We start from the raw sequence: 23029 nt of genomic DNA, 5'->3' as shown, positions 1-23029 counted from the left end.
TTGTTGAGCATCCATTTGAAGTTCCAGCGGATTTGGTCACACTTGCTCTTCGACCCTACGGCACAGTCGTCTGCCATACGGCGAAAAATGGAAGATCTTTTAAACTTAACCTGCCCTGAACGGGATGCGACAGGTCTGTTTTGAACAGCACCGTCATATATTTTAGTATCTTACGATCGCTGGTTACCGGGCGATAATTATTTTCGACGGTCAACCGAGGACCTGCTCCGGATGTGGACAGGTAGGCCATGTACGTACGGAATGTCGTCTCGCGTAGACGCCCTCAGACGACCGGATTCTATGCCGATTACGTAAGATGCGGAGGCGAGACGGGAGACGCCAGTTGTCTATAACGACGCTCTGTATTGGTGCAAGCCTTGGAGGCCCCTGCAACAATTCCTGAAGACTCCCCAGCGTCTTATGGTGCCGATGCCTCTGTTGCCCTCTCGTCGAGTCCAGGCGGAATGCCTGCTCACTGCAACGACAAGACGACGTTGCGGTGGAAGTTGAAGAACAGGATGCTGAATCCACCCCCTGCCTTGTGCCGGACACAGAGGAGACAACGTAAACAGAATTCGCCAAAGCGCCATAAGAAACGGCGCATAACGACCGAGGCACTAGAACGGCCCGAGGAAGCAATGATAGATGAGTAGGTGCGTCAGCTGATACAGCGATCCGGCACGGCCGATCCTAACGTACCACATGGATCGATGTTTTTGCCCGCTACCTGCGGGACCGCGCGCTGTGGGGACGAGGGAGATAGCCGCAGCTCCGCCTCAGGGGATGCATCCACGACTACGTCAGCCTATCGAGATCCAGAGTTGTCAACCTCTCTGGGGGATCGGGTTCAGGAGATGGAAAACCAGGATGCGTTTCAGGACCCTGACGATACACCGATGTTGTCGGCGGCGTCTACATTGACGGTGACAGACGCCTGGGCCGGCATGACCTATATTTGCCGCTTCCTTCGCCCTGAAGACACACTTCACAGCGACGACTGTCCACCTGTAACACCAAGGACAGCCCCCCACGACTTGATGGAACAGACATACCGTCTCTCCACGATCATGTCAACACTTCTGCTCTCAAAACCCGTACACTGTAAGATACATTACGAGCTGCGGATCTGTATGTTGTTTTCCTTCTTGAAGTTCGACCAGGACTCTGTCTCGATTCCTATGGATATGACGCCTACGCTACGCCTTCAGACTTGGGCAGGGGAGGTAGAGCTATTTTGCTCAGGAAAGGCATTATGGCAACTGCTGTGTCCTTTTTACAGACGGTCTGTGGGAGCACACTCGCGGTTGGTACAGTCCGTCTGTTGAACCTGTACGCTCCTTCCGGAAGCGACAGAAGGAGACAACGCCGCACCTTTTATGCCCTAGACATAACACTACTCTTCCAGGACAATGATGATCACTTAGTAGAAGGCGGAGATTTCAATTGTGTGCTCGGCCCATTCGAGCAGATGCCGCACACCATCTGCCCGGCATTTCTACATCTACGTCTACATCTACATCTACGTGATTGTTATTCACAATAAAGTGCCTGGCAGAGGGTTCATGTACCACCTTCAATCTGTCTCTCTACCTTTCCACTCTCGAACGGCGTGCGGGGAAAAATAAGCACTTAATTTTTTCTGCGCGAGCCCTGATTTCTGTTATTTTATCGTGATGATCATTTCTCCCTATGTAGGTGGGTGCCATTACAATGTTTTTTCAGTCGGAGGAGAAAACTGGTGATCGGAATTTCATGAGAAGATCCCGTCGCAACGAAGAACGCCTTTGTTTTATGATTGCCACTCCAGTTCACGTATCATGTACGTGGAACTATTTCCCCTATTTCGCGCTAACACAAAACGAGCTGCCCTTCTTCTTACCTTGTCGATGTCATCCGCCAGCCTCATCTGATGCGGATCCCACACCGCACAACAATACTCCAGAATCTGGTGGGCAACCGTGGTGTAGGCAGTCTCTTTAATAGATCTGTTGCACCTTCTAAGTGTTCTGCCAATGAATCGCAGTCTTTGGTTTGCTCTACCAACAATATTATCTACGTGATCGTTCCAATTTAGGTTATTTGTAATTGTAATCCCTAAATATTTAGCTGAATTTCCAGCCTTCAGATTTGTATGACTTACCACGTAATCGAAATTTAGCTAATTTCTTTTAGTACTCCTGTGAATAACTTCACATTTTTCCTTATTCAGGGACAATTTCCACTTTTCGCGCCGTAGAGATATCTTATCTAAATCATTTAGCAATTCGTTTTGGTCATCTGATGACTTTACAAGACGGTAAATGATAGCACCACCTGCAAACAATCTAAGACGGCCAATAAGATCTTCTCCTATGTTGTTAATATAGATCAGGAACAATAGAGGGCCTATAACACTTTTGTTTTACTCGATGACTTTTCGTCTATTACTACGAACTGTGACCTTTCTGACAGGAAATCACGAATCCAGTCGCACAACTGAGGCGATATTCTATAGGCACGCAGTTTGGTTAGAAGACCCTTGTGAGGAACGGTGTCGAAAGCCTTCTGAAATTCTAAAAATATGGAATCAATTTGACATCCACTGTCGATAATACTCATTACTTCATGAGTGTAAAGAACTAGTTGTGTTTCGCAAGAACAGTATATTCTGAATCCGTGCTATGTGTCAATAAATCGTTTTCTTCGAGGTACTTCATAATGCTCGAATACAGTATATGTTCCAAAACTCTACTGCAGATAAACGTTAGTGATATGGGCCTGTAATTCAACGGATTATTCTTACTTCCCTTTTTGGGTATGGGTGTGATTTCAGCAATTTTCCAGTCTTTAGGTACGGATCTTTCTGTTCGCGAGCGGTTGTATATAATTGCTAAATATGGAGCTATTGTATCAGCGTACTCCGAGAGGAACCTGGCTGATATACAATCTGGACCAGAAGCCTTGCCTTTATGATGTGATTTAAGCTGCTTTGCGACACCGATGATATATGTTCCTATGTTTCTCATCTTGGCAGTTGTTCTTGATTGGAATTCAGGAATATTTACTTCGCCTTCTTTGGTGAAGGAGTTTTGGGAAATCGTGTTTAAAAACTCTGCCGTACTGGCAGTGTTAACAGTGATTTCACCGTCGTTATCGCGCAGTGAATGTATTGATTGCGTCTTGCCACTGATGTGCTTTATGTATGACCAGAATCTCTCTGGGTTTTCTGCCAGATTTCAAGACAGAGTTTCGTTGTAGAAATCATTGAAAGCGTCTCGCATTGAACTACACGCTATATTTCGAACTTCTACAAAACTTGGCCAGTCTTAGGGATTTCGCGTTCTTTTAAATTTGGCATGCTGTTTTCGCTGCTTCTACAACAGAGATCTGACCCATTTTGTGTACCATGGGGGAGAGTACCATCACTTATTAATTTATGTGTTATACGTCTCTCAATTGCTGTCGATACTATCTGTATGAAATCATTCCACAACTTTTCTAGGCTTACATGATCAGATCGGGAGGAGTGCAGACCATCTCTTAAAACGGTGTTAAGAGCATTTTTATCAGCCTTTTTAAATAGATATACTTTGCGTTTCTTTTTGATGGTTGTAGGAGTTACGGTATTTAGCCTAGCAACTACTACCTCCGTGGTCGCTAATCCCTGTATTTGTAAAGGACATGGCTTTGTTGGACACATGGGTCATACAACAGGGCGATCGAAAGGCGTACACCTACTTTACTAACCCTTCCGCAATCCGTTTGTATCGAGCTTACGCTATACGCGACCTGCGATCGATGTGGCCGGCTGCGTTCACGGACCATCTAACGTATGTGTGTACACTCACTCTCCCGCGCTAACGCTTCCTACGAAGTAGGGGTCCGTGGCTCCTCGATGTGGTACTTCTTGATGAGGTAGACTGTAGTTGCGAAGCTGAGTCCACGTGGAGCAGATGCCAACGGCAATTACCCGCCTGCAGTTCCAAGCTTCAGTGGTGGTTGCAATGTGTCAACCTCTCTGGGAGATCGGGCTCTGGAGATGGAGAACCAGGATGCGTTTCAGGACCTTAGCTACCTACAGAGCGTGCAGGTATGCCGCGAACAATAATTTCTACTACGAGGCGCTCCGCAAACTGGCTGTGCAAACGCCCTCACCGGAACGACAATCTGCAGAACAACACGTCAAGGCACAATTGCTACGTATGTGTCTGTGCGGGCGAGAACAACTGATGATGTTAGTCGAGAACGAAGCTTCCTTCCACCATATCAATCAAGACAGGAGAAAATGCAAGAGGCTGCTCATTAGGGAAGTGGAGACGGCGGATCTACAACGATCTGAAAAGCAAATGGATGGCGTCCGGGCCTTCACAAGTTCATATACATTTTCCTGCCAGCGAGAGTGCAACATAGGTGCAGGGGTCAGGGAAGTATTATCCGAAATATGATGCTAAGCTCTTTTCGGACGTGACTTCGGAAGAACTACGAAAGGCTATGTTGCGCGGTGCTCCCAACAAAACGCCAGGCGCTGCCAGACTCCCTCCTAAATTTTACAAAAGTTTTTTTTGTTTTTAGTTGTATATTGTTCATGTTTTCTAACCACTCCTTTCTAGCTCTCCTTCTTCCCTCAATTGTTCTTTCGCATACCTGGCTGAACCATACCCGAATAGGTTTTTTCCACTTTCCCAAAACTTTTGCGGCTGCTTCATTTAGGGTGGTTTTGATTTTTGTCCAGCCTTCATTTATATTATTGTGAGCAGACTCCATTTGCTCCAAATCTGTTATCTTCCCATGTAGTTCTGTCTGGCTCCTTTAACATATTTTTATTATAGATTAGACTTTTGGTCATTGACTTTGTGACTTTCTTAAGTTTTACTGTCATTTTAGCAGTTACTAGGAAATGATCAATGTCGCAGTCTGTTCCTCTGTATGACCTGGTGTCCTTGATGCAACTTGCAAAATGTTTTTGGACACATACATGTTCTATCTGGTTCAAAATTTGGCCATCAGGTGATATCTATGTCCCTTTATGAATATTTTTATGGGGTAACATGGTACTAGATATGCATAAGTTGTTATCTGTAGCGAATGTAACCAAACGGCTACCATTGTCATTACTTTTTTATGTAAGCTGGCATTTCCAATGACAGGCCTGTAAATTATCTCTCTTCTTACTTCTGCACTGAAGTTCACAAGTATTATTTTGATACTATGGTTTGGCAGTGAGTCATATGTGAGATTCAGTTGACGGTAGAATTCTTCTTTCATGCGTTCATCTTTGTCTTCACAAGGAGCATGTGCAACAAGAAAGGTCACATCTACGATTTGTCCATCACTTTTTATGTATGAAATTCTGTTATTTATGGTTTTGAATCCTTTTACCAAGTTTAGCACTATGCTACTAATCTAAAAGCCTATTCTAAATTTTCAGTGGTCATCACAATCTCCCTGTAGAATACTTCTTGTACTTGTTCTTACAGACCCTGTTCCTTTTCATCTGATTTCCTGCAGTGCTACAATTTGTCGTGTATATTTTTCTAGTTGACTGGCTAGAGTTTGCATGGTTCCTGGTCTGAACAAACTTATAACATCTCATGTCCCAAATCATAAGTCTAGTTTTCGTTTCCGAGTTCTGTTCCAATTAAGACAGTCCTGTTTTCGAGGCACGTTTAGAGTATCCTGACCAAATCTTTTTTCCATGACAGGGGAGGTACCCTCAGCACAACCACCAACGTGAGGGACCAGAGACCTTGTATTTGGGGGTCTAGCCCGAGGAACATTGCCTTCTCTATGACTCAGTGACTTGTCCTAGCCACGCTAGTTTTGGTCCACCCCGGGTATTTTATTTCCCCGGTACCCGCCATATCTGGTGAGTGTTCCCCTACACGCCACCTAGGGAGACGCCCGATGATGGATTAGCAACCCCACACGGGCGATGTCTCTTCTAGACTTATTAAATGATCTGCTACTACAGGAAGTATTTCATTTATGCACGCGCTCCTTACCAACGGGAAATTTCCAAAGTTACCTTGACAGCTTTTCTTTTCCATATTTGTAGTTTTCTGTGACACGTTTCCCTGTTACGTCTGTTTCCCTGTTTGTTGGTGGATGTGAGGATATTTTCTTCTTTCCATTGCAAGCTCGTGTTCAAAATAATGAACTGCTGAAGTATATCAGTGAAATACTTCCATCTGGCAATCCGAAATTCACTCTGAAGGATGTTTCATTTCTTCGAAAAACACGAGAAGTTCTTGTCGTGGTTCATGCACGTGGGTAAGTACTTTCACCCTCGACAGCCACCTGATTTCAGTGTGTAAAAGCAACTGTCTGAATTCTGAGTCTATGTCGATACAAAATTTATTCAGTAAATGGGTTTTGACAGGTCTTCTTTTAATAAAATTTACCATCTGAACAACTTTCTCTAAGACTTCTTTCAATTTTCCTCCCAATTTTTTTGTTCTTGCGGCCTCACAATAAAGAAAGCAGTGAGTTACAATAACTTCTTCATTTTGTCTCTTTTACAAAAGAAATAAGGCCCTTAACACAGCCTTCCAATGAAAAGCCGCCATCTTACAAATTCCTACTCATGACTTACATGTTAACTGCCACTTATTAAGATAATCATTTAAAATATTGAAGTCCTCAGCCTTAGTAGACACACTTCATTCTTCGCAAAAAAGAAACTGATTTACAATTTGATCTTGATTAATGACACAGACAAATGCTAAGAGTTGCGATTCGTTGGTAATGTTTGTTGAATCATCAACTTGCAACGTAAAGTTTGGGTGCTTGATTTTATTATTGCATTCATTTTCCTGAATATCAGTAGACATTTCTATAATGCGCTTGTGAACGGTATCATTCGAGAAAGGAATCTCGCTTATTTTCGTGGCTGCTTCACTTCCTAGCATCGTCATGACCATTTGTTTGCAAGCAGGCAAAATAAATTACTCACCTATAGTATGAGCTTTCATGCTCTTTGCTTTGCTATTAGTTTAGAGACTTGGTAGGAAGCGATCAGGGCTTTAACAGAAACAGCGATTACTCTTTTAAAAGAATTTGTGGCCCTCTTTTCTGTTCAGACAGTCTATTGAAATAGCTTACAGGTTTGTTTTGCAAATGTGAATGCGCCGTTTTAAAATGTTTGCTCAGTTTACTAGGAAGCAGAGATTCATTTGCCATTTTATACCCACATACTAAGCATAGTGGGAAAGGATAACCTTCACTCCCAGACCAAGTGAAAAATTACCTTAAGTAGCTTTCATTGTACTTACGAATAGGCTGCTATTTTGCTTTTTTACTTGCAATTAGCGTTTGTTCACTTCCAGAAACGGGTGCTTGTTTTTCAGAAATCTGTCCATTTTATTCGATCGTATTTTGCATATAAGATTCACTTCTAGCGCTTTGAAAATAAGCAGTATGCTGTACTCAAAACACGGGCCCCACGTACGCAAACAACACCTCACTGAGAGATCACCTGAAAGCTCTGTGGTAACGTCAGGTGCACAACAGTGGAAACGCAATTTCCTTCTTGGCCTGTAGTCTTGTGCCTCCATAGGTTAACAGTGCTGCAAGCGATAATTTTCAAGTTCCGTTAACCTCGCTGGAAGCTTCTGTCATGAATCCTCTGGATTTCTAAACTACAGTGGAGATGATTCTCAGAATTAACAAGGCTTCATGAACAATGACGATCGTGTTCACATGTGCTACTCATCTGTAGCAAAGAACATAAAATGAAATTCTAAAAGAATAGCTTGAGGTCAAACAATAAGCAGCTCTCATGGGTAATTTCCTGTCCCGGTTTCTCTTTTCAATGACATTTTGTTGACAACATAAAGGTATGCATTTTCAATACAATATTATTAAAAAGTGACTGGTTGCGAATGTCATTTGTAACTTTTGATACACTCTCGCGGTACATAAATAGGTCGTAATGGCCTATAATATTAATAATATGCAATTCACTTCCTACGTATTGTTACAGCGCCACTCGGAGTTAGGTGGAATAGGTTCGCAATCACCGGGAGTGACACGAAACCTTCCGAATTCTATGGACAAATTGTGATCACATGCATAGTGCACAAGGCTCAATTTCAGCATGGGTACCATCATCATCATCATCATCATTTAAGAATGATTATGCCTTTCAGCGTTCAGTCTGGAGCATAGCCCCCCTTATAAAATTCCTCCATGCTCCCCTATTCAGTGCTAACATTGGTGCCTCTTCTGATGTTAAACCTATTACTTCAAAATCATTCTTAACCGAATCCAGGTACCTTCTCCTTGGTCTGCCCCGACTCCTCCTACCCTCTACTGCTGAACCCACGAGTCTCTTGGGTAACCTTGCTTCTCCCATGCGTGTAACATGACCACACCATCTAAGCCTGTTCGCCCTGACTGCTACATCTATAGAGTTCATTCCCAGTTTTTCTTTGATTTCCTCATTGTGGACACCCTCCTGCCATTGTTCCCATCTGCTAGTACCTGCAACCATCCTAGCTACTTTCATATCCGTAACCTCAGCCTTGTTGATAAGGTAACCTGAATCCACCCAGCTTTCGCTCCCATACAACAAAGTTGGTCGAAAGATTGAACGGTGCACAGATAACTTAGTCTTGGTACTGACTTCCTTCTTGCAGAAGAGAGTAGATCGTAGCTGAGCGCTCACTGCATTAGCTTTGCTACACCTCGCTTCCAGTTCTTTCACTATGTTGCCATCCTGTGACAATATGCATCCTAAGTACTTGAAACTGTCCACGTGTTCTAACTTTGTTCCTCCTATTTGGCACTCAATCCGTTTATATTTCTTTCCCACTGTTATTACTTTCGTTTTGGAGATGCTACTCTTCATACCATAGTCCTTACATTTCTCATCTGTTGTTGTTGTTGTGGTCTTCAGTCCTGAGACTGGTTTGATGCAGCTCTTCATGCTACTCTATCCTGTGCAAGCTCCTTCATCTCCCAGTACCCACTGCAACCTTCTGAATCTGCTTAGTGTATTCATCTCTTGGTCTCCCTCTACGATTTTTACCCTCAACGCTGCCCTCCTATACTAAATTGGTGATCCCTTGATGCCTCAGAACATGTCCTACCAACCGATCCCTTCTTCTGGTCAAGTTGTGCCACAAACTTCTCTTCTCCCCAATCCTATTCAACACTTCCTCATTAGTTATGTGATCTACCCATCTAGTCTTCAGCATTCTTCTGTAGCACCACATTTCGAAAGCTTCTATTCTCTTCTTGTCCAAACTATTTATCGTCCACGTTTTACTTCCATACATGGCTACACTCCATACAAATACTTTCAGAAATGACTTCCTGACACTTAAAATCTATACTCGATATTAACAAATTTCTCTTCTTCAGAAACGCTTTCCTTGCCATTGCCAGTCTACATTTTATATCCTCTCTACTTCGACCATCATCAGTTATTTTGCTCCCCAAATAGCAAAACTCCTTTACTACTTTAAGTGTATCATTTTCTAATCTAATTGCCTCAGCATCACCCGACTTAATTCGACTACATTCCATTATCCTCGTTTTGCTTTTGTTGATGTTCATCTTATACCCTTCTTTCAAGACATTGTCCATTCCGTTTAACTGCTCTTCCAAGTCCTTTGCTGTCTCTGACAGAATTACAATGTCATCGGCGAACCTCAAAGTTTTTATTTCTTCTCCATGGATTTTAATACCTACTACGAACTTTTTTTTTTGGTTTCCTTCACTGCTTGCTCAATATACAGATTGAATAACATCGGGGACAGGCTACAACCCTGTCTCACTCCCTTCCCAACCACTGCTTCCCTTTCATGTCCCTCGACTCTTATAACTGCCATCTGGTTTCTGTACAAATTGTAAATAGCTTTTCGCTCCCTGTATTGTAACCCTCCTACCTTCAGAATTTGAAAGAAAATATTCCAGTCAACATTGTCAAAAACTTTCTCTAAGTCTACAAATGGTAGAAACGTAGGTTTGCCCTTCCTTTATCTAGCTTCTAAGATAAGTCGAAGGGTCAATATTGCCTCCCGTGTTCCAATATTTATACGGAATCCAAACTGATCTTCCCCGAGGTCGGCTTCTACTAGTTTTTGCAGTCGTCTGTAAAGAATTCGCGTTAGTATTTTGCAGCTGTGACTTATTAAACTGATAGTTCGGTAATTTTCACATCTGTTAGTACCTGCTTTCTTTGGGATCGGAATTATTATATTCTTCTTGAAATCTGAGGGTATTTCGCCTGTCTCATACATCTTGCTCACCAGATGGTAGAGTTTTGTCAGGACTGGCTCTCCCAAGGCCGTCCGTAGTTCCAATGGAATGTTGTCTACTCCCGGGGCCTTGTTTCGACTCAGGTCTTTCAGTGCTCTGTCAAACTCTTCACGCAGTATCGTATCTCCCATTTCATCTTCATCTACATCCTCTTCCATTTCCATAATATTGTCCTAAAGTACATCGCCCTTGTATAGACCTTTTATATACTCCTTCCACCTTTCTGCTTTCCCTTCTTTGCTTAGAACTGGGTTTCCATCTGAGCTCTTGATGTTCATACAAGTGGTTATCTCCAAAGGTCTCTTTAATTTTCCTGTAGGCAGTATCTATCTTACCACTAGTGAGATAAACCTCTACATCAATACATTTGTCCTCTAGCCATCCCTGCTTAGCCATTTTGCATTTCCTGTCGATCTCATTTTTGAGACGTTTGTATTCCTTTTTGCCTGCTTCATTTACTGCATTTTTATATTTTCTCCTTTCATCAATTAAATTCAAAATTTCTTCTGTTAACCAAGGATTTCTACTAGCCCTCGTCTTTTTACCTACTTGATCCTCTGCTGCCTTCACTACTTCATCCCTCAAAGCTACCCATTCTTCTTCTACTGTATTTCTTTCTCCAATTCCTGTCAATTGTTACCTTATACTCTCCCTGAAACTCTGTACAACCTCTGGTTCTTTCAGTTTATCCAGGTCCCATCTCCTTAAATTCCCACCTTTTTGCAGTTTCTTCAGTTTTAATCTACAGGTCATAACCAGTAGATTGTGGTCAGAGCCCACATCTGCCCCTGGAAATGTCTTACAATTTAAAACCTGGTTCCTAAATCTCTGTCTTACCATTATATAATCTATCTTATACCTTTTAGTATCTCCAGGGTCCTTCCATGTATACAACCTCCTTTCATGATTCTGAAACCAAGTGTTAGCTATGATTAAGTTGTGCTCTGTGCAAAATTCTACCAGGCGGCTTCCTCTTTCATTTCTTAGCCCCAATCCATATTCACCTACTAGGTTTCCTTCTCTCCGTTTTCCTACTACCGAATTCCAGTCACCCGTGACTATTCAATTTTCGTCTCCCTTCACTATCTGAATAATTTCTTTTATTTCGTCATACATTTCTTCAATTTCTTCGTCATCTGCAGAGCTAGTTGGCATATAAACTTGTACTATTGTAGTAGGTGTGGCCTTCGTATCTATCTTGGCCACAATAATGCGTTCACTATGCTGTTTGTAGTAGCTTACCCGCATTCCTATTTTCCTATTCATTATTAAACCTACTCCTGCATTACCCCTTTTTGATTTTGTGTTTATAACCCTATTTCTGATCTAGTTCTGAAATATTACTTTGCAAACTTTCAATCGAATCTGCCATCACAACTAAGTCATCCGCATATGCAAGGCTGCTTATTTTGTGTTCACATATCTTGATCTCACCCAAGCCAGTCTATTTTTTTCGACATATGATCCATAAATAATATGAACAACAGTGGAGACAGGTTGCAGCCTTGTCTTATCTCTGAAACTACTCTGAACCATGAACTCAATTTACCGTCAACTCTAACTGCTGCCTGACTATCCATGTAAAGACCTTTAATTGCTTGCAAAAGTTTACCTCCTATTCCATAATCTCGTAGAACAGACAATAACTTCCTCCTAGGAACCCGGTCATATGCCTTTTCTAGATCTATAAAGCGTAGATACAGTTCCCTGTTCCACTCACAACACTTCTCCATTATTTGCCGTAAACTAAAGATCTGGTCCTGACAACCCCTAAGAGGCCTAAACCCACACTGATTTTCATCCAATAGGTCCTCAACTAATAGTCGCACTTTCCTTTCACCAATACCTGAGAAGATTTTACCCACAACGCTGATTAAAGAGATACCTCTGTAGTTGTTACAGTCTTTTCTGTTTCCATGGTTAAAGATTGGTGTAATTACTGCTTTTGTCCAGTCTGATGGAACCTGTCCCGACTCCCAGGCCATTTCAATTATCCTGTTTAGCCATTTAAGACTTGATGTTCCACTGTATTTGATGAGTTCGACTTGATTTCATCCACCCCAGCTGCTTTATTGCACTGCAGTCTATTGACCATTTTCTCCACTTCCTCAAATTTGATCCTATTTCCATCATCATTCCTATCCCATTCTACCTCGAAATCTGAAACATTGCTGATCGTCTTTAAATGCGAACATTTTTAGGTTAGGCTTTACCGTGACTGTTATTGACATTAAATGAAACAATAAGTTTACTGTTACCAGTCACTGTTTATTTGTTTCCACGACGCGTTTCAAAGGTTTAAACCTCCATCATCAGGTGGATATACATCAGTTAATATGGCATTTGTGTGTTTGTGTTGTGTTACGATTTCTTTGGAGGAAGTTGTGACACTGTCTAGTGGAGAAAACAAAACAGTATTTCAGAACTTGGTCTGTTTTGACAAAAATTGAACTTGTATCTAGCAGTAAACATAAATTAAGTAAGATAAAGTACCTCCAGTGGTCACAGGATCCTTTCACAGTCGTAACACATCACATGAACACTATCATATTGTATAAACAAATATGGCGTCGTAATCTATTAGGTGCATGGATCGTACAGCAAAAGAGAAAATGTTCTCACAAAGTCCAGAGAATATACGTCCTAACAACATTATTACAGAAAACTTTTTTGAATGATTTGGAGGTGTTGAATACATTTGTTGGAGTAAATACTTCAGGCAGTAAGTAAATACGATTTTGACAGCTTAAAATAGCATAAAGTTCATACTCATTTATACAATCAGGTGAGGTGTTAGAAACTTTAAGTACAATAATCATATTGGCTACAGTGATAAAATAAAATAAAATAATACACAATTGACCATTCTTATAGGGGTTCATAGGCAGATATGAAAGGCTGGAGGCAGAGGGGAAGGAATATAAAGAGAACATGAGAGGGAGGGAGAGGGTGGAGAGAGAGATTGTATGACAGCAAACTTTACAAGGCAAAGGATCTTAAGATTATGTCTGTTGCATGTATTAACTGTCTAAAGGTTGTGGTAATACATTGGTAAATGCTTAAAAAGTGCACATGGATGTGCATTTGTATCAGCAGTTGTATACATAGTTTCAAGCTGACAAGGGGTGCAAACTGTTGGTGTGATTGTATATCTGTAAATGAAGTAAATCTCCTGTACACTCAGGGCTGTTATGGTAACATAAATAAATATTAGTGGTAAATCTTAATGTGTGTGTGTGTGTGTGTGTGTGTGTGTGTGTGTGTGTGTGTGTGTGTGTGTGTGTGTGTGTGTGCTTAGCAATTTTTAATGACGTAGGCAGTTGTTGAAAACGGAGATGATACTACTGTAAATATTGTCATTTTTGTCATTTAAGATGCATTCAGGTTGTTTAGTTTGATGTTTGTATATTTGGAGTGTTTCAAGGATGTCTAGTTTTCTGCCTTTTGGGTGGATGTGTAGGATGCTGATACTTGTGTTGTTAACATGGTGTTTTGTTTCATGCAGGTGGGTGGCAATAGCTGATGTGTGGTATTTTTTGTTTTTTAGTGCTGCCATGTGTTCTTTGAACCTAATCTCAAATGATCTCCCTGTCTGGCCTATGTAGAAGCAGTCACAGTCTAAACATTTAATTTTGTATACGCCTGTGTGATGCAGAGGGTTTTGTGTGCTGATGTTGTGGGGTAATTTCTGTCCGATCCTGTTGTCTGTTGTGAAGGATATGCTTATGCCTTTTCGTTTGAAGACATTGGCTATCTGATAGGAAATCTTACCTAGAAAGGGGATTGTGTGGAAGATGATATTTTCTTTTTGTTTTTTGTGTTGTGATTTCTTTGCCATTATTGAGTGTTTTAGGGTGTCTACTATGGAGCTGTTATAACCATTTGCAATAGCTGTTTGTTTTATTATTTGAATTTCTTGATCACTTTTGTCTTCAGAGAGTGGTAGTTGGATAGCTCTATTGATCATGTACCGGAATGCTGCCATTTTGTGGGCTGTGGGGTGACAGGAGGAGTTGTGGATTGTCGTATGTGTTGTGGTAGGCTTCCGGTAAATTTCAAACTCATGTCTGTTATTCCTTATTCTAACTGTAAGGTCTAAGAAATTTATACTGTCATCTGTTTGGTGTTCAACTGTGAATTTTATGTTTTCATGGGAGCTGTTGAATAACTGGTTCAACTCACTGATGTCATCTTTAGAGCCTTTGATTAAAATGATGGTGTCATCCACATATCTGTAGTAGTAGATGATATTTTTGAGGAGGTGGTGATCAGAATTCAGGATTTTGTCTTCTAAGTTACTTATAAATATTTCAGCTAGCAACCCAGAAAGATTCGAGCCCATTGCCAGGCCATCTGTTTGTATGTAGATTTGATGGTTGAATTTAAAGTAGTTGTGTGAAAGTGTGAATTCGAGCAGGTCCATTAGCTCAGTAATGTGAGTTGAAGGGATTTTTTTATGTTTTTGTAGGTTGGCATTGATTATCTGTAGTGTGGGATCTATTGGCACAGAGGAATAAAGGTTTTGTATGTCAAATGAGGCAAGTGTGGCTCCGTCAGGTACTTCTATGTCTTTGACATGTTGTGTGAATTCTGTTGTGTTTTTAAGTGTTCTCTCATTATTGAATGTGTATGCTTCTTTGAGAATTTTGAAGAGCATTTTGTTGAGTTTGAATGTTGGGCTGTTCATGCAGTTCACTATAGGTCTTATGGGGGTCCCATTTTTGTGTATCTTGGGTTGTGACCGAAGGCAAGGTGCTTTTGGGCTCATTGTTACAATATTTCTTGCTTCTTGGATGGTGAGTAGAAAGTTGATGTTGTTTGAGATGTGTTTAATCTCTTTTTGAATTCTGGCTGTTGGATCTTTATGTATCTCTGTTATGTGGTTGGTTTGGAAGAAGTCTAAAGTTTTTTCTACATATGTTGCTCTGTTCATTACAACAGTTGTGTTACCCTTGTCAGCTTTTACAATTATTGCATTATTCATGTTTAATTTAGTCTTAATGGTACGTGTAAGGATTTCTTCTCTTTTCTTGTATGCTGGGAATGGTTTTGCAATTTCCTTCTCAATAATTTCATTAATTTTGTGGCAGGCTGCTATTCTGTCATTTTGCTTCTTAAGGGCGATGGTTGAGATCTGTGTGGCACTAGTGATGAGCTTTTCTTGGTTCCTTGGGTCCAGTGGAGCTTGAACATTGTGTTTTAAACCTTTGCAGAGTAGTGTTTCTTCTTCTGCAGTGAATATTATGTCTGTGTTGTTGAGGAAAGGTGTGTAGAATGTGTGTTTCCTTTGGCTGTTTTGGTTCAGTTTGGGAGGTAACTGTTGATTTATAAGACTGGCTAGTTTTTTCTTCTGTGTGGTTTTTGTTTTCTGTACAATGAACTCGATGTACTTTCTGACTTTTTCGGTTATGGAATCGCAGTCTAGTCTATGAAGCAACTTTCCCAACTGTAATTCTGCATTATAAAGCTGCGTGTTGAACATTTGTTTTTTAATATAAAGTTCTTTCAGTTCGTTTTTCACCCAGAATTTCCGTGCGTTTATCAGTGTTTTCTTTGCAGTTGTCGTGTTTATTTTGACGTCAATCTTTACATAATTTGGAATGACGTTATTTCTGAGACAATTTCTATTGAAGTGAATATGCTGTGTTGTCATTGCGAGCTTTTCTGCGCTGTTTTTGTACTCGAAAATAGCCTTGATTGCCTGACTGGGCAGATTAACTTTAAATGCGAACATTTTTAGGTTAGGCTTTACCGTGACTGTTATTGACATTAAATGAAACAATAAGTTTACTGTTACCAGTCACTGTTTATTTGTTTCCACGACGCGTTTCAAAGGTTTAAACCTCCATCATCAGGTGGATATACATCAGTTAATATGGCATTTGTGTGTTTGTGTTGTGTTACGATTTCTTTGGAGGAAGTTGTGACACTGTCTAGTGGAGAAAACAAAACAGTATTTCAGAACTTGGTCTGTTTTGACAAAAATTGAACTTGTATCTAGCAGTAAACATAAATTAAGTAAGATAAAGTACCTCCAGTGGTCACAGGATCCTTTCACAGTCGTAACACATCACATGAACACTATCATATTGTATAAACAAATATGGCGTCGTAATCTATTAGGTGCATGGATCGTACAGCAAAAGAGAAAATGTTCTCACAAAGTCCAGAGAATATACGTCCTAACAACATTATTACAGAAAACTTTTTTGAATGATTTGGAGGTGTTGAATACATTTGTTGGAGTAAATACTTCAGGCAGTAAGTAAATACGATTTTGACAGCTTAAAATAGCATAAAGTTCATACTCATTTATACAATCAGGTGAGGTGTTAGAAACTTTAAGTACAATAATCATATTGGCTACAGTGATAAAATAAAATAAAATAATACACAATTGACCATTCTTATAGGGGTTCATAGGCAGATATGAAAGGCTGGAGGCAGAGGGGAAGGAATATAAAGAGAACATGAGAGGGAGGGAGAGGGTGGAGAGAGAGATTGTATGACAGCAAACTTTACAAGGCAAAGGATCTTAAGATTATGTCTGTTGCATGTATTAACTGTCTAAAGGTTGTGGTAATACATTGGTAAATGCTTAAAAAGTGCACATGGATGTGCATTTGTATCAGCAGTTGTATACATAGTTTCAAGCTGACAAGGGGTGCAAACTGTTGGTGTGATTGTATATCTGTAAATGAAGTAAATCTCCTGTACACTCAGGGCTGTTATGGTAACATAAATAAATATTAGTGGTAAATCTTAATGTGTGTGTGTGTGTGTGTGTGTGTGTGTGTGTGTGTGTGTGTGTGTGCTTAGCAATTTTTTTTTTTTTTTTTTTTTTATCAGATAGCCAATGTCTTCAAACGAAAAGGCATAAGCATATCCTTCACAACAGACAACAGGATCGGACAGAAATTACCCCACAACATCAGCACACAAAACCCTCTGCATCACACAGGCGTATACAAAATTAAATGTTTAGACTGTGACTGCTTCTACATAGGCCAGACAGGGAGATCATTTGAGATTAGGTTCAAAGAACACATGGCAGCACTAAAAAACAAAAAATACCACACATCAGCTATTGCCACCCACCTGCATGAAACAAAACACCATGTTAACAACACAAGTATCAGCATCCTACACATCCAACCAAAAGGCAGAAAACTAGACATCCTTGAAACACTCCAAATATACAAACATCAAACTAAACAACCTGAATGCATCTTAAATGACAAAAATGACAATATTTACAGTAGTATCATCTCCGTTTTCAACAACTGCCTACGTCATTAAAAATTGCTAAGCACACACACACACACACACACACACACACACACACACACACACACACACACACACACACACACATTAAGATTTACCACTAATATTTATTTATGTTACCATAACAGCCCTGAGTGTACAGGAGATTTACTTCATTTACAGATATACAATCACACCAACAGTTTGCACCCCTTGTCAGCTTGAAACTATGTATACAACTGCTGATACAAATGCACATCCATGTGCACTTTTTAAGCATTTACCAATGTATTACCACAACCTTTAGACAGTTAATACATGCAACAGACATAATCTTAAGATCCTTTGCCTTGTAAAGTTTGCTGTCATACAATCTCTCTCTCCACCCTCTCCCTCCCTCTCATGTTCTCTTTATATTCCTTCCCCTCTGCCTCCAGCCTTTCATATCTGCCTATGAACCCCTATAAGAATGGTCAATTGTGTATTATTTTATTTTATTTTATCACTGTAGCCAATATGATTATTGTACTTAAAGTTTCTAACACCTCACCTGATTGTATAAATGAGTATGAACTTTATGCTATTTTAAGCTGTCAAAATCGTATTTACTTACTGCCTGAAGTATTTACTCCAACAAATGTATTCAACACCTCCAAATCATTCAAAAAAGTTTTCTGTAATAATGTTGTTAGGACGTATATTCTCTGGACTTTGTGAGAACATTTTCTCTTTTGCTGTACGATCCATGCACCTAATAGATTACGACGCCATATTTGTTTATACAATATGATAGTGTTCATGTGATGTGTTACGACTGTGAAAGGATCCTGTGACCACTGGAGGTACTTTATCTTACTTAATTTATGTTTACTGCTAGATACAAGTTCAATTTTTGTCAAAACAGACCAAGTTCTGAAATACTGTTTTGTTTTCTCCACTAGACAGTGTCACAACTTCCTCCAAAGAAATCGTAACACAACACAAACACACAAATGCCATATTAACTGATGTATATCCACCTGATGATGGAGGTTTAAACCTTTGAAACGCGTCGTGGAAACAAATAAACAGTGACTGGTAACAGTAAACTTATTGTTTCATTTAATTGCTGATCGTATTTACACCTACATTGAGCAACTCTTCAAAATATTCCCTCCATCTGCCCAAGGCATCCACAGGATTCACCAGCAGTTTTCCTGACCTGTCCAAAATACTTGTCATTTCCTTCTTACCTCCCTTTCGAAGACTGCTAATTACACACCAGAATGGTTTTCCAGCAGCTTGACCCAGAGTCTCCAATCTGTTTCCAAAGTCTTCCCAAGATTTCTTCTTGGATGTTGCAATTATCTGTTTGGCTTTGTTTCTTTCTTCAACATAACTTTCTCTGTCTACCTGAGTTCTAGTATGTAGCCATTTTTGATACGCCTTCTTTTTCCTTTTACAGCCTGCCTTGACTGTGTACCATCGTAAAAGAAAAACGTTCATAGGCAAATCAACTGTGAAACAAAAGAACGACACGGTCAGATAATATCCGTATGAGTTTCCGTCGGATAAAGTCCGTCAGTCGTCAAATACTTTTTCAGCGTTTGCTCGTGATGAAATTAACTTAATGTTTATTTACAAGCTTTAAGAGAGACGGAAGTGTCGTACCGTTTGGTTACGGAAAGAAGGCACGAAACGAAGGGTGCGAAAATAATTTGCGCGACGCCTACAGTTGGGAGGGAGGTGAGAGGGGGGGGGGGGGGGTGGTCAGGAAAATTTCACGACCAGTGCGCGTCATCCACGGATGCTTGTGCGCCTGGTAACGACGAGCGACTAAGATAGTTATATTTCACTCACAAAAATAAAAATGGTTTGCCAAGAGCGCATTATTTCTGTCAAAAATTGTGAAATTAAGGCAAGTCTGTTGTAATGCAGGTCTAGTGCAAGGAGTTGAAGAAAATGACATTTTAGGTGTTTATTAATTATGAATGACGATGAAGTATTAAGTGGTAAGAAAGTTGCAGTCCATGGTTGCAGTCTTGGACTGCAAATTTCTTACAAGATATCAAATAAGTTGCTGTGTGGGCCACACCAAACATTACCATAGATAAAGTGTTACATTTATAAATACTGTTACATCCATTACTACAGGAATTAATCGCTCCCACAACTGCATATTTTTGTGATTGTAGCAATGTGACAATTATCTGACCATTCTGTTTCTTCAGACCGCATCATTCTGCCATCCAAATAATTATTTTTCTCGCCTCACTGCGAATTACACGTTCCCCAGAATTCCTCATACTTCTCAGTGGTGTAAGGAGTGACCTCGATGGGCAGCAATGACTTTATCATGAGTCATTATTTTGAAATGCCTATGCCCAGTTCCCAAACAGCTGCTACTGTTAAATAGCTAAGATTAGCCACAATGGAAGGGAGAAGACAGTCGGCATGAAACGTTCCGAATAATGTCGACATTTGAAGGAAAATAGCTACCTTATTGCCTTAACCAAACTGAACGATTCCACAAAATTTAAGAACTCGTCCATATTATACCTGTTGTGAAATGGATAAAATTTAGTAGCTACATGTTCTCTTATATTTGGCCATATGTTTTTATAAAATATTGCAGGGCGCACCCGCAAATGTTTCAGGGAGCAGCAGCGCGCCCTGGCGCACACTTCGAGAAACACTGGTCTAATCCATCGCTTTACCGTCGTTTCAGCCACCGTTACAGTGGTTTCCTTCTGGGTCCACTGAAAGTTTTTACATTATGACGCGGTACGTTACTCAGAAAACTTTTTATTAAAGAACGTTACAACACTAAAAAGAGTGAGAGAGATTACATTGAATGAAAGTCTGAACTGCGGAATGAGTAATGAACTCGAATAGTCGTGTTGCGAGTTGTAAGTGCAAGTGGTGTGCTTACTCTGTGTCATTGTTAGCAAAACTCTACACGAATTGATTGGTTTCTCAGAGAGAGAAATGCCTGACAGGAACAAGTTTAGAAGATCGGTGACGAACTACCAAGGTTTTAAAACGGCATCAATGTCAAAAGACGGAGAGGGCCGTTATACGAAGAGCATATACAAGCACTTCTTTGTGGGCTCAGAAGATAATGGCACGAAGTCAAAGCTGGAACAAGAACAAGTCCTTGACTTGGTTGTTACCACACAGTCCATAGAGGCACAACTCGATAGAAAAAAAAGACGGACTGGGAGACGGTACTGATTATGGTGAATTACTAACACTCATTTTTAGCAACATTGTATTGGAAGTTAAGTTTGTCTTTACAAAAACATCTGACAATTGACGTTACGTTACTCACAACTGATTCACAAACAATGAGATTTAAACAGGAAGTATTATCTAATTTCATTAGTCCAACATAAATACTAATCGTCAAATTACACATACGTCTGTTAACAAATCTTAAAAGAATTAAAAAACTGAAATCTTTAACTAGCCTTTTTATTTAAACAGTTTACGTACATTCTGGGGTTACTCAACAATTACAATTTATCAGCCAACTCATCTACACTGACGCGCTAGCAAAATCATAATTATTTAGCATCTTTACCTTGGTTACAAGAAGATTTCTACTTCCATGCTCAACAATATTGACATACCTGTGCTTCGCACAGCACACCACAAAAACTGCCTACTCCATCGTCTTTTTTCTCACAGACACCTACTTACTACTGAGCGCCCAGCGCTTTCTTGCTCCAACAAAGCAGATCTTTGGCTCTGCGGTCGCGCACAGTCACCGATCCACATTGTCGATCCCTTCAGAGGCATTCATCGTTTATAGCATACTAGTTTCATTTTAATTTATTTATACACTACTGGCCATTAAAATTGTACACCACGAAAATGACGTGCTACAGACGCGAAATTTAACCGACAGGAAGAAGATGATGAGATATGCAAATGATTAGCTTTTCATTCACACATGGGTGGCGCTGGTGGCGACATCTGCAACATGCTGACATGAGGAATGTTTCCAAACGATGTCTCATACACAAACAGCAGTCGACCGGCGTTGCCTGGTGAAACGTTGTTGTGATGCGTCTTGTGAAGAGGAGAAGTGAATACCATCACGTTTCCGACTTCGATAAAGGTCGAATTGTAGCCTATCGCGATTGCTGTTTACCGTATTGCGTAATTGCTGTTCGCGTTGGTCGAGATCCAATGACTGTTAACAGAATATGGAATCGGTGGGTTCAGGAGGGTAATACGGAACGCCGTGCTGGATCCCAACGGCCTCGTATCACTAGCAGTCGAGATGACAGGCATCTTATCCGCATGGCTGTAACGGATCGTGCAGCCACGTCTCGATCCCTGAGTCAACAGATGGGGACGTTTGCAAGACAACAACCATCTGCACCAACAGTTCGACGACGTTCGCAGCAGCTGGGACTCTCAGCTCGGAGTCCATGGCTGCGGTTACCCTTGACGCTGCATCACAGACGGAAGCGCCTGCGATGGTGTACTCAGCAACGAACCTGGGTGCACGAATGGCAAAACGTCATTTTTTCTGATGAATCCAGGTTCTGTTTACAGCATCATGATGGTCGCATCCGTGTTTGGCGACATCGCGGTGAACGCACGTTGGAAGCGTGTATTCGTCATCGCCATACTGGCGTATCACCCGGCGTGATGGTATGGGGTACCATTGGATACACGCCTCGGTCACCTCTTGTTCGCATTGACGGTATTTTGAACAATGGACGTTATATTTCTGATGTGTTACGACCTGTGGCTCTACCCTTCATTCGATCCCTGCGAAACCCTACATTTCAGCAGGATTATGCACGACCGCATGTTGCAGGTCCTGTACGGGCCTTTCTGGATACCGAAAATGTTCGACTGCTCCCTGGTCAGCACATTCTCTAGATCTCTCACCAATTGAAAAGTCTGGTCAATGGTGGCCGAGCAACTGGCTCGTCACAATACGCCAGTCTCTACTCTTGATGAACTGTGGTATCGTGTTGAAGCTGCATGGGCATCTGTACCTTTACACGCCATCCAAGCTCTGTTTGTCTTAATGCCCAGGCGTATCAAGGCCGTTATTACGACCAGAGGTGGTTGTTCTGCGTACTGATTTCTCAGGATCTATGCACCAAAATAGCTTGAAAATGTAATCACATGTCAATTCTAGTATAATATATTTGTCCAACGAATACCCGTTTATCATCTGCATTTATTCTTGGTGTAACAATTTTAATGGTCAGTAGTGTATTTTTATGTTATTCTGGTGCCACATACAAGTGTGCTCCAGTATACTCCTTTCAATGTCAGCAGATTCATGATAATGTAAGCCTTATGTGTTATTATATTTGGTATTTAGGAATCTGATGATAATTAGACCGACCGAAACTGATTGTGCAAATAAAGCATTTTTCCAGCAGCTCAAGGCGGTAATACGACATTCTTCAGATACGTAAGAGCTACGGGGTACGGCCTCCTGATATTCTTTATATTTCAGAAAATTTTTGAAAATGGTAATTTGTAATGAAAATAAAAACACTGCTTAATT

At 40.7% G+C, this 23029-nt stretch overlaps 1 protein-coding gene across 1 annotated transcript in view; it reads left to right on the top strand.

The window, feature by feature from the left end:
* Positions 1–23029, top strand: part of LOC126355785 (uncharacterized) — a 183783-nt gene that overhangs the window by 106277 nt on the left and 54477 nt on the right. The gene's annotated exons all lie outside the window — the stretch shown is intronic.

Source organism: Schistocerca gregaria, chromosome 3, assembly GCF_023897955.1.
Source record: "Schistocerca gregaria isolate iqSchGreg1 chromosome 3, iqSchGreg1.2, whole genome shotgun sequence".
NCBI classification, from domain to species: domain Eukaryota; kingdom Metazoa; phylum Arthropoda; class Insecta; order Orthoptera; family Acrididae; genus Schistocerca; species Schistocerca gregaria.
This window is presented reverse-complemented; position numbering and strand designations above follow the sequence as displayed.